We start from the raw sequence: 12,110 nt of genomic DNA, 5'->3' as shown, positions 1-12,110 counted from the left end.
ATTCTCGTGGTTGTGAAGAACGTATTTGTGCTTCACCAGACCTATTACAAATTTGGTTCTAAAGGGATTTTTCCCAGCAAAGCTCCAAAGAAGGTATGGTTTTCTGCATCCTCCTTCTCAATGAACATGCGTCCATTTAATGCATTTTTTTGATACTTTTCCTTAATTTTTTATATTATTATGAGCTTATGAGCACTATAGATGATTTTTTTCGACAATGTGAGCATTCCTTAGAGTTGTCCAGTGAAACATGAAATTAACATGCTGCAAGGAAGCCTCCTGTCTGAAATTCGCGTTTCACTGGACACACTGGACAAGAAGTCCGGTGAAATGCGAAAACAACATGCTGCAAGGAGGCCCTTTTCCTAAAACTCGTGTTTCACTGGACACGCTGGACAAAAAGTCAGCTGAAACGCGAAAACCACATGCAGCATAGATGCCTCTTGTCTAAAACTCGTGTTTCGCTGGACATACTGGACAAGAAGTAACATGTCTTTTTTTGGCAGATGGCTAGGACTAAGGCAACAACAAGGAAGGAGAAGATTGATCCTAGGGGCTTAACATCAAAGATTCATCAATCTTCAAAGCCTCAAAAGCTCTCTAGAATGTCAAAGCCAAAGAGAAGGTTTTCTCAAAATGTCAGGTGCCTAAGGGAGATTAGGAAGGCAATAAAGGCTCTTGACAATGCAATTCCAAAGTTGTCTTTTTAGAGGCTTGTCAGGGAGATTTGTGACAAACATAGTTTGGATAGTTTCAGATGGATAAGAACAGCCCTTAATTGTATACAAGAAGCCACAGAGGATTTTTTAGTTGAGTTTTTTCAAGATCCCTATATTTGTGCTGCTCATGCTCATAGGCTCACACTCATGGACAATGACATGGTAAGTCTTAGGAGGCTAAGATATAGATTTTCAAAGGTCCTTGAGCCAATTCCCCTCATTGATGAGAAGACATTTAATATCCTTTATGTGCCCCTAGCTAGGAGAAAGAAAGACGATTCTGGTCTCAAGGTTGAGGATGTTACCCATGAGAGGGATACAAGGCAACATGAAAAAGAGGAGAAAGCTAAAGAGGAACATGCAGATAAATAGAGAGAGTATAGGAGGCAAAGGGCTGAAGAAAGGGAAGCAGAGCAACTAGAGTCCTTTGAAAATGAGTTGTCGACCCTTCTTGAAGTAGCTAATCCAAAAGGATTCAGTGTGTTTTGTTTCTTACCTGGTGACTTAGGCAAAAGAACTAAGATTATCTCCTTTGATGCTGAATGTGTTCAAATTCTTAAGGATAAAATAAGAGAAGTAAATGACAGTATTATTCTTGTTGGCCTAAGGTATATCCACCCAAAATTACTTCTACTTTTTGATATTTTTTTAACAATAAGATTTTTCTTGTTTATACTCACTATTTCTATGCCTTTTCTAGGTGTGTAATGCATGAGTTTCCTTTGGATATGCAACAAAAAATCGAGGTTCTTGATCCATCTATCTCATTCTTTATGAGGAACGAGCTTGATACAAGTTTTGTTGAGCAGTGGTTCAATCTGATTGACTTTGATACTTTGGAGCTCCTTATAATTCCATATAATGAAAAGTAAGTGATTCAATATTCTATTAGAGTTTTGAGATTTTATCCCACTGTTTGTTGAGATATGATTGCAATAGACCTTGTGGATAAGCAATGTTTTTTAATCAACTCTATGAAAGGAAGTCATGGAAATGCTAAATTGTAAGTTATATTATCCAAGGACTCCTTGATATTTCAATTCTTTTTTTTTGTAAGTACTCTAAATTTCAATATATTTTATATATAGAGGTGCAAAAATATTAATTGAAGAGCCAGAGAAAAGACCCCCTATGCCGTCTGATTTGCTTGCAACAATGCAATATAGTCAAGTTGCGGTAAGTTATTGATTAAAATAATTGAAACATAAGTTTATTCTATGAACTACCATCCGTCCTCTTTATAGTTTTGCTTTGTGTTGGTGGTTGTAGTGTCCCCATCAAGATGATAGCCATTCTTGTGGGGCTAGAGGGTGATTGCAAATGCTAGAAGAATGGTTAACTTTGTTTATCTTAATGATGATAAACATGTAAATGTAATATGAAAGATGCTAAACTTTAAGATAGATATTAATTGCAAATAGTCCATTGATGATAAAAATATAGTCTATTGTAAGAACAATAATGAACTAAAACTCTTTTTTCTATAAATGTGTGACAGTTTTCAAAGGATTGCTATGCATCTGAGCATGTTTGGTATGTCAGAGCAAAGCGCTTGAAGTATATAATGGTCAATTGTATACAACCAACAAACAGAGATTGGTGGGGATTTGCACCATGAAGGAGATGTGATGCCTATAACCACGGAAGGTGAAGCCACAACTTCAACACCTTTACCCACACCTTCTATACCCAAGACATCAAAGAAAGGCAAAAGGACTCCTAGAAAGGATAGTTCTCCAAAAAAGGAATAGCTTTGCCATATCGTCTTGTAAGCCTTCATATATAGAAATTTGTCCTTCAGCCCTTGTATATCTCATAGAGATGGCAAATAGACATCTGCTACAAAATTTGTACATATATTTTATATTGATAGTAAAGATGTATTTTCTTGAATGTCCTTGCAGTGTATATTATTTCCTCTCCTTTTCGATATCTACAAAAAATAAATTACAAATGTTTGTTAGTTAGGAAGTAAGATCTTGATATACATCTAAGTAGATATAATATGATGTGAAAACTTACTCGTTTCTTGTCAAGTTGGAATACAAAGGAGCATGGTAGTTCAATGTCTTCATTTTGTAAATCCATCCTCACTTGATGTAGCGTACATGATTTTCTGATCTCTAAGATTGCAATAATATCCTCGTTGAACCAAATATCAAGATCCACTATAGGATCTTTGCTGAAATCATTAAGATTCTGGTCTAAAGCAACTGGACTACTACCAACAAAATACCATCGACTATAGTAAAAGCTAAGGATAAAATTTTGAGTAGCAATCATATATTTACAAGCTATAGGATCTTGATCTATCTTACATATAATTTTTCCTTCTGTCCTTGTATCCCATCCTTCATCAACAAATCGTATGATATGATCATATGTTAGTCTCTTCATTGAAAGCATGGTTTTTGTTATTCTTATCTCCATATTAGAAAAGAAATCAATAAATATATTAATAGGCATAAACAAAGTAACTTTGCTTAGCCTACTTGAGATATTAGATTTTAGTGCTTTCTGGATCTTAGAAAATATCTTACATCTATAGCCCTCACTAGTAGTAGCTGGACTTGGCAAAGGCCACTCAAAGCTTGAAAAAGCTGGCAAATGAATGAGGTTTATTGATCCCCATTGGCCACACCGCATAGGAATAACATAAGAATGGTCATAAAAGAATATTCCATTCTCTGTAAGCTCTATCTTCTTTCTGCCTCTATACATTTCTTCTCCAATTGAACCATGTATAACATCAATAACATCAATAATAGACTCCACTAGTTGCCATTCCTCAAGATTAGAGGGATAGACATCTACAAGACAAACAAATATTATAATGGAAAAGCCTAAACCATGTTTAAGAAAGGAAAAACTTTAAGAATCAAATTCTTACAATTTGGTCTATGCATTGGAAGCTTTGAAGATCTAGGTTTCAAACACAGCTCTCTATGCATGAACACATGTTGCACTAGTACCTCTTTGATGCTATTCTTATTTGCTCCAAGCTTAAAATCTCGGATTCTGCCCTTCCAAGCAGAGATAAATGAGCTCTCATGTCTTTGCCTTTTTCCACGTTTTGCTTGTTGCATGGTGATCCAACTACCTTTGCTAATGATAGTAGGAATCCATCTTCCATCAGTTTGAAATGAGTTAAACATTGATATGGATGTGATTTGGGAGCTTGGACGCCTTATTGAAGGTCAAATTTCTATATCCATGGTAGAACAAAGAGAGACATACACAGAGAGAGAGAGGGAGAGAGAGAGAGAGAGAGAGGACTAGGCTACCATAACGAAGGGAAAAACAATAGAGGAATAAAAGAAAGGAGGGAAAAAATTGAGCGCCATGCTTTTCACTAATTTGAATTTCGATTACATCAGTCATTATCATTCATCTAGAAACATCATTAAATAAAAGTAACTGAGACTCTATGCCATTAATGCAAAAGATGTCATAATCACGAATATAAGAGACTAAAAATAGATCATAAAAATACAAATTCATAATATTATTATATTTATATGTTTTTATAAAATGATTTTTTAATTTTTTAAAATAGAAGTTTCGTTACAGAGGCTTTGCTCTTATTGATCTAGAGCACTCTCTCTCCACATCCTAAAAGGCATTTTAGACCTCAAAACTCCCCTAATGCTTGGCAGAAAGGACGTTGCCATTAACGAACTTGTTATCCTTTAGATGTCTATTTGTATGGAGTGACCCTTGTAAGGTAGCTTTCAAGGATGTGAAACAGGAGCTAGTAAAAGCACTAGTTTTAAAAGCACCTAAAAGTGGTGAAGTATTTTACATATTTTCAGCAGCCACACCATGCATAGTATCAGCTGACTGTTTAGCCAAAAATCTGGGAGGAAAAGTGGTATCATCTGATAGCTTTTGCTAGTCAAAAATTGGGCATTTCAGAAATTAACTATTCCTATATGGAGAAGTTGTACCTTGTGATGGTCTTTGCGACTAAAAAATTTAGGCATTACATCTTCTATGAGAAGGTAGTTTTTTATATGAAGGCGGAAGGGCTTAGATTGCTTATGAACAAGCTACAACTGCCTGATCGTCTAGTAAAGTGGTTAATCACTTTGCAAGAGTTCGATTATGAGATTAAGAGTAAGCAACCGAAGTTGCAAGGGATTGTGGAATGCCTTGTGGATTTCGAGGAGCCGAAAGAGACTTTGGCTGAAGGAAGTGATATTGAAGAAATGTTTAAAATTGATATAGCTTCTATTCCATCTTGGTATGCTGCTATCACGCATTATCTATCAACGGGAGACACTGGAGCTGGTTTAACAAAATCAAAAAAGAGGAAAATCAGACAGCATGCTTTGAAGTTTTCTTTGATTGTAGGGACACTATATTGGCAGGGTGTTGATGATATCCACCACCGATGTGTGATGCCTGACGAGGTTCCTTTCATCTTGGAAGAGTGCCATGACTCTACATGTGGAGGGCACTTCGTGGGACGGTTGACGGCACAGAAAGCTTTAAGAGCTAGATATTGGTGGCCATCCATCTTCCAAGATTCCTTTGAGTATGTTAAGAGATGTGATACCTCTCAAAGACATGACAGTAGAGAGAATAGGAAACGCCCACTTACATCTATTATGGCTATCCTTCCATTTGAGAAGTGGGGCATTGACTTTGTGGGTCCTATCACACTGTCGTCTACTACCCAGAAGAGCTAAATTATAGTAGCAACTAATTATTTTACAAAATGGTCAGAAGCATTGGCGACGAGGCAAGACAATGCAAAAGAGACTGCAAGTTTTCTTTTAGAGTAGATTATCTGCCGTTTCGTTCCACTGAAGGAACTAGTGTCAAACCGTGGAACCCACTTTTTGAATAAAGTGATCAAGAGTCTGATTGAATCTTGGCAAATCAAGCATAATAAAACGACCCCCTATAATCCGCAAGCAAACGGGCAAGTCGAAAGTACTAATAAGAAGCTTGTGGATATCTTGTCTGAAATAGTCTCTGAGAAGAAACGAGACTAGGACAAGAAGTTGTATGTGGCAGTATGGGCGTATAATATAACGTTCAAGTGAGCTACTGGCCATACTCCATTTAAATTAGTTTATGGAGAAGAGTGTGTGTTACCCCTCGAAGTCGAGTTGCAAACCATACGGTTTGCAATTAACCACTCTTTGGGAGACGAGGATTCACTCTTTGAATGTTTCACGACCATAGCCCACCTGGATGAACTGAAATTGCAGAGCTTATTACACCAGGAGGTAGCTAAACATCGGATGAAGCAGTTGCATGACCTTAAAGCAAAGAATTATACCTTTAAAAATGGGCAATTAGTACTGTACTACGATGCACTTAGGGAGCTGTTTCCAGGGAAGCTGGAACCTAGATGGGATGGCCCTAACAAGATTATTAGGATAGGGAAAAATAGGTCTACGGCTCTACTAGCTGATCTGCAGAGAGTAGCATTTAAAAATAAGGTTAATCTTAATAAGATTAAACCTTATTATTTTTGAGTATGCTAATACGGAAAAATGCATTGCTTTGCTGGGGCTGATTTGAGACGTGCAAAGGAGTTTAAAGCTGGTTGATGGGGCGGTTAATTTCTTATTTGGAGCACCCATATCTGGAGCAGTGGTACCATCAGGGGAAACTTATCTGGTGGAGCAAAGGATACAAAGTGATTGAGCAAGAAGACGGAACCTTTGTGTGGGAGATCAAAGTCTTTTGCCATCACTACTTACGAATGTTAACAAGTCTCCCTGTTGAGTTTAATGAAGAAGGTGGGATGGAGCCGTCAGTTCATCCTCTCAACATGTTAAATTTTGACTATCATATTTACGAATAGAGGAGTTCGTGATGGCAGGCTGTGTAAACCCATTGTGGACGTACACATTATATTTTGACGGAGCGTCCAGGGGCCCTAATAAAAAGGGAAGTGTTGGAGTAGTAATTCGAGATTCCCGACGTAGAGTTACGATGAAGTTAGCTGCTTATCTCGAGGTAGGATTCACTAAAAATATGGCGGAGTATAAAGCCTTGATTATGGGACTGCATATTGCCAAACAAGGTGGTATTCGGCGGTTGTTAGTAGAAGGGGATTCCTAGTTGATTCTGAATCAGCTAGATGGGACATACACAGTGCGGAATCCCATCCTTTGTATGTATCATCAAACGGCCATGACCCTACTTGAGGAGTTTGAGAGAGTGTCTTTTCAACAGATTCCATGTTACTGGAATCAATTTTCGGATTCACTGGCAAATCTTGCTTATGAAGAAGACCTTTTCTTCAACTGTGGTCCTAGTTTGGATATTGCTATCAATAATGAGATAGGACCTGGTTGCTTGTGGGGAATGTTAGCAGAGCATGCAATATATGGCAGACGATGGTTGATATGGGTGATGCAAAGAATAGCCGAGACCAATATACCATTGTTATCTTGGACCCATAGGTTGATTAGACAACATATTATGCATACACCTCTTGCTATATATGCAGGAGGGATGGGTCATAATCTTATGCATTTAGTTTAGGGATGTGAGCCCTATTTTTTCTCCTTGGAAAGGAGCATATTATTGTAAATCTGTACTATTTCGGGGAGGGATGTGTAGGTGGTATTTATTTGATTTCGTTAGGCCAAGAGGGCCGATCAGTTTTTGTAGTGCAATGCTGTATTTCATTAGGCCAAGAGGGCCAATCGTCTGCTTAGTACAAGTGTGGTTAATGGTTTCTTGTTTTAAATCTATGCTAGACAGGTTCAAAGAAGAGCTTGGAAGGAGCCTTTTGTTGCACGGGAGCTTCTCTGGCCCTATCCAGGTGATATCTCTCCTTTATGAGTAACGAGTTTTTATGCTATATCTGTCTATGTACTTGTAGGGGATTTTCTTTTCTTGTTGGGGACCGACGTTCAAGGCATGAAGTCCCAAGTTTAGGTAAGGTATGTTTGAGGGAGGTCTAAGTAGTTGTTGCCTCCTGTAAAGACATTGCCAGGCATCAAAAGACCTGTTTTCGAAGGTAGTTCTAGTGACCCTGTTCTGCTAGCCTGCTAGGCAGCCGTTCTAAGAGTTCTTGCTTAGTTGTGAGGCCATTAGAGAAGCCTGCCAGAGGAAAAATAATGATATAGAGGAAAACAGACCCTGAATATCTTAAAGACAATAAATATATACAAAGGTGTGTGAAAAGGGGTTCTAACCCCTATTTAAAAAAAAGAAAAGGAAAGAAAGGAAGATCTATAAGCAGTTGATCATCGCCTTGCGGAGGCCTGCTAGGTTCCTGGGGTCGAGTCAGACCCAGGGCCACTGCCTTGTCTTTCTAGGGGTGGCATCTTGCTGGAAAAGAAGAAAGTAAGGAAGGTTGGAGCGAAAATAAAAGAGAGTGTCAGAAAAGGATTAAGTGTCACCTTGCGAGGGCTTGGTAGGTTCTTGGGTACCGAGACATGACCTAAGGCCGATGCCCTATTCTCCTTGGGTCACTACGCTCAGCTCCCTCCTTTTTACATGCTCGAGTATGGAAAAAATAAAAACCCTAAAAGAAGAAATGTGTTAAAAGAAAATACTTCTTGATCAGGCTATAGGAGTCCTTGCCTAGTAGGAGCTCCTGGTTGTGTTGTCCTTAGTTAGATACGTCGTTTAGACCACCACTTAGCGTGACCTCTTTTGATAGTTCTTTTTAGTTTGGTTGTGTTGGAGCAGTCGGTTAGTGACTAACTTCGGACCTTCTATCAGATTACGCTAGGTATGCTCCTTGTGGATTTCATGCCTTGGTTTTGTTAGGGGGTAGGGTGAGCATTGTGCTGTGTTTTAGTATGTATCCATTTTGTTTTAGCTTGATGCTTCCTTTGGTTGTTTTGTGCAGATCTGTTGTGCGATTCGACGGGCTGAGTCGCCTTATCCCGTGGTCGCCAATGAGAGCAAAGTTTTGAGCCCGGGATGTGCCTAAAGTTTTCTAAAAAATCTAGAATTTAGGGGAAAAATATTTAACATCGAAGGCGGCGGCTCCAACTAGGACGATTTTAAGCACCAAGTGAAAGACGACTCTTAAAAGGCACCCGAGAGACACTTGTGGATTTTTGATAATTTTTCCAACGGTCGTGTGGGATGTCAGGAGTTGCCAGTCAATTCAAGATGTCAAGCCGGATGCCCAGGATTTTTGAGAGCTCAAATTGGATGCTGGACGAGGAAAAGGCCAACAAACAGTCAAGATTCAAAGAGGTGGATATTTGAGAGGCCAAATGGGAAGTGCCTTTTGGAGTTTGGACCCCCCCAAATTTTATGCAACAAGAAGATTAAAACGTGAGGAGAGAGATGAAGAAAAGCGTGGGAAAAATGGCACCATCTGCGCCCAAAAAATGCGCCTTCATTCATGGAGATGGAGTATGCAGGCTGCAAACAACCCCTGCAACTGATCATGGGGCTTGACTTCTCTCCCTTTGCTGGTCATATCGCCACCCTTCGCTTGTAGAATGATGGACGAAATGAAGAGAACCAGATCTAGTCTTTCTCTCTCCTCCCTCTCTCTCCTCTAAAGGCTATTCCTGCGTGCAAGAGGAAATGAAGAACAGTGAAGGAAAGATTGTCCGATTGGACCAGATTGCTTCCCGATCGATGTAGACATGAAGATTGCTGATTATGAAGATGCTGGACATTGAATGTGGGCTGACCCGTAGTCCCACAGCAAAACCAAAATCCCGAAACACGAACCCTAAGCGGTAAGTCAACTTTTATGAAGAAAAATGAGTTTTTTAATGCCATTTGATTGATGAAACATTGTTCCCAAGGGTTGAATATTCATTATGATGTTGTTTTCTATGAGTTTCAACAATTTATAATCTGAAAATCCGAAAATCATAAGCGATATGGCTGAAATTAATGTTATAAGACGCGAAAAACACGCATAAAAGGGGTAAATATGGGGTTTTTGCAAAATAAATGGGCCACAACCCACAATCAATCTTAATTTTTAGTCATTTTTTAAATTGAAGAAAATAGAGAAAAAATACCAAAAAAGTGGTGAAAAATGGGTTTTAAATGGGAGAAAATTAGGAAACGGTAAAAGAAAAAATCCAAAAAACTACATGTGTATTTGTGCAGCATATAATGAAGGTAAAGCATGAGGTTGGCCTCGGTTTACCCTCGTTTCTATGTTTCCATTCATGTTTATCGCTTTCTTTATAAGGAAACACACATAAAACGGCCCTTTCACCTATCAACGAATGCAAAACATTAAACGGTAGGGTGAGAGGGGAGGTTAAGTGTCAAAACATAAACTAAAATCTGGTTTATGTGTTGCATGATGCCTATAGGATGTTGCTTTAAAATAAAGGAAAAGGCAACATGAGCGTAAGGCTCGGTGTCTTCTCTCATTGCAGCACATAAACGCTAGCATGGAAATCATGAAAAGAATGGTTTCACACGATGCACAATGCTGATTTTCTTCTGTTTGTGCACTAAACCGTTCACATTATGAACTATGCATAGTTCATGGTATCAACGGAAAAGCTCCTGGACTGCATAGCACCTGTTTTCTTAGGAATTTGACCCACGATTGAGAGTGTAAGGTTATCCCTTGCCGTAGGATAGGGGGTTGGTTTCCTAAGGTGCTATTAAGTGAGGAAACATGGTATCTCCTGGAAATACGAGAAATATAAAAGAGAGGAGTTTGTGTTCGAATGTTCTATATGTTTTAGCGACGCATCGAAGGGCCAATCCCTAAGATCTAGGAGAGTCGCAGTGGGGCCATTGTGTTTCTACCGAGAGGTTGCTTCCATGTATGTGATTATCGTGGCATTGCCAATGCGTATGGGTTCTCCCTCTGCGGATTTTATAGAAAGGGAAACGTTGGACTACAAAACTACAAAACTATAAACACATAGATTAGGCTTTAGGGTAGTTTGTCCTTGAGCAGCAGATTGACGCTCCTGGTCCACGAGGCCGTGAGGGTGTGTTTGTGTGTTATGAGTATGAGGTCCAGCTAGTGCCATAGCTAGTGCCGGCTCATTTCAGGTCCCATCAAATGTCCATAGGTGGATTATCCCAAGCCTGTAGGATTTCAGATCTTAGCACACTAACTCTAGCTCCCATATCTATAATTCCCTTCCTGTAGCATCTCCCAATGCATTTACATGCAAGACTAGGTGCATTTTTGTGCCTTCCCAAAATGCATTTATGTGCAAATACTTAGGCACAGAGTTCAAGGTTAATCTTGGTATGTGCATTACTATGTTGTTGTTAGGCAAGTTAGTCACTCCAAGCTCATCATGTTGTTCTATCTAATCCTTTCCATAACATCAAGTTCTGCCTGAGCAACTCTCCTAGAGGTAGGGTCATAGGGGCTGATATCAATGTCATGAGCAAGTTGCCAAGCACCTATTTTTCACTAGGCTCTATGCTCTTTTGCCAATGATCTAGGGTAGTCTGTCTACTTGTGGTATCTAGGCTATGTCTAGTTCTAGAGGTAGTGTCTTGGGTTGTGGGTTTTGAGCTCCTCTCCTTGAGTAGGTCATCCACTCACATGACTTCTTCAAAGAACCTAGCTAGTACATCCCTTTGCATGATTGAGTTGCTCACTAGGGCCTTGTAAAGCTCTTCGCTTCAGATTCCACTTATGAACACAATGGAGATTGATCATTCGCTAAGTCACTTTGTGGACAACTGGGATTCTCTAGAGACTCTGCACGTGGGTGATATATTCTCGGATATCCTCCTTGTCCTTTTTACTCACGTTTAGTATTCTAACGACGAGGTTGTCAAAGTATCCCACCTTAGAGAATCTCTTGATGAAGAGACTCTTGAGGTTATTGAAGTCATTGAGTTTGGCATTGTCTACACTAGTGTACCACATCTATCCTTTGTCTCCAAGGCAAATTTTGAAAGCTTGTGTGCATTGAGCAAGGTCTGAGAGATCGTTAGCCTTGCATACTTGCTTGAACTACCCCATAAACTTGTATGGGTTATTGTCAAGCTGATACTTGTCAAGTTTCTTCACAACCATAGGTATCTTGGTTTGGTTCCTAGAATTCAGGGTGATTTCTAGTCTTGCTAGCAATAAAGTTGTCATGGCCACTCTGTTATGGTCTATAGCCATGTTGTCTAAGAGTTGCTTCATAAGAAGCTCGCCCAACATCTTCTAGTGCTCTCTCCCTCTCAACATTTGGTCATGTCCTATTTTAGTTGGTGAACACTAACATGCATTGGACCTTGCACATTTCTATGCCTTGCCTCATCTTTTAAGCTCATTGCTCTTGATTATAGGTAGCTCCTTGTAGCTCTCTCCGTTCCAACTTCTGCTCTTCCTCGTCAAGATTGGCTATGATGTCTTTGGCTGGTTTATCATGATGCTTCATTTTAGTTTACAAGTCATACCATGTTACCATTTGTTGGATTTCAATTGGGAATTCTCCCAAGTCAAGCTTGTCATTT

This window comes from Lygodium microphyllum, chromosome 9, assembly GCF_053477565.2.
Source record: "Lygodium microphyllum isolate KBCC chromosome 9, Lygodium_microphyllum_v1.1.10, whole genome shotgun sequence".
NCBI classification, from domain to species: Eukaryota; Viridiplantae; Streptophyta; class Polypodiopsida; order Schizaeales; family Lygodiaceae; genus Lygodium; species Lygodium microphyllum.
This window is presented reverse-complemented; position numbering follows the sequence as displayed.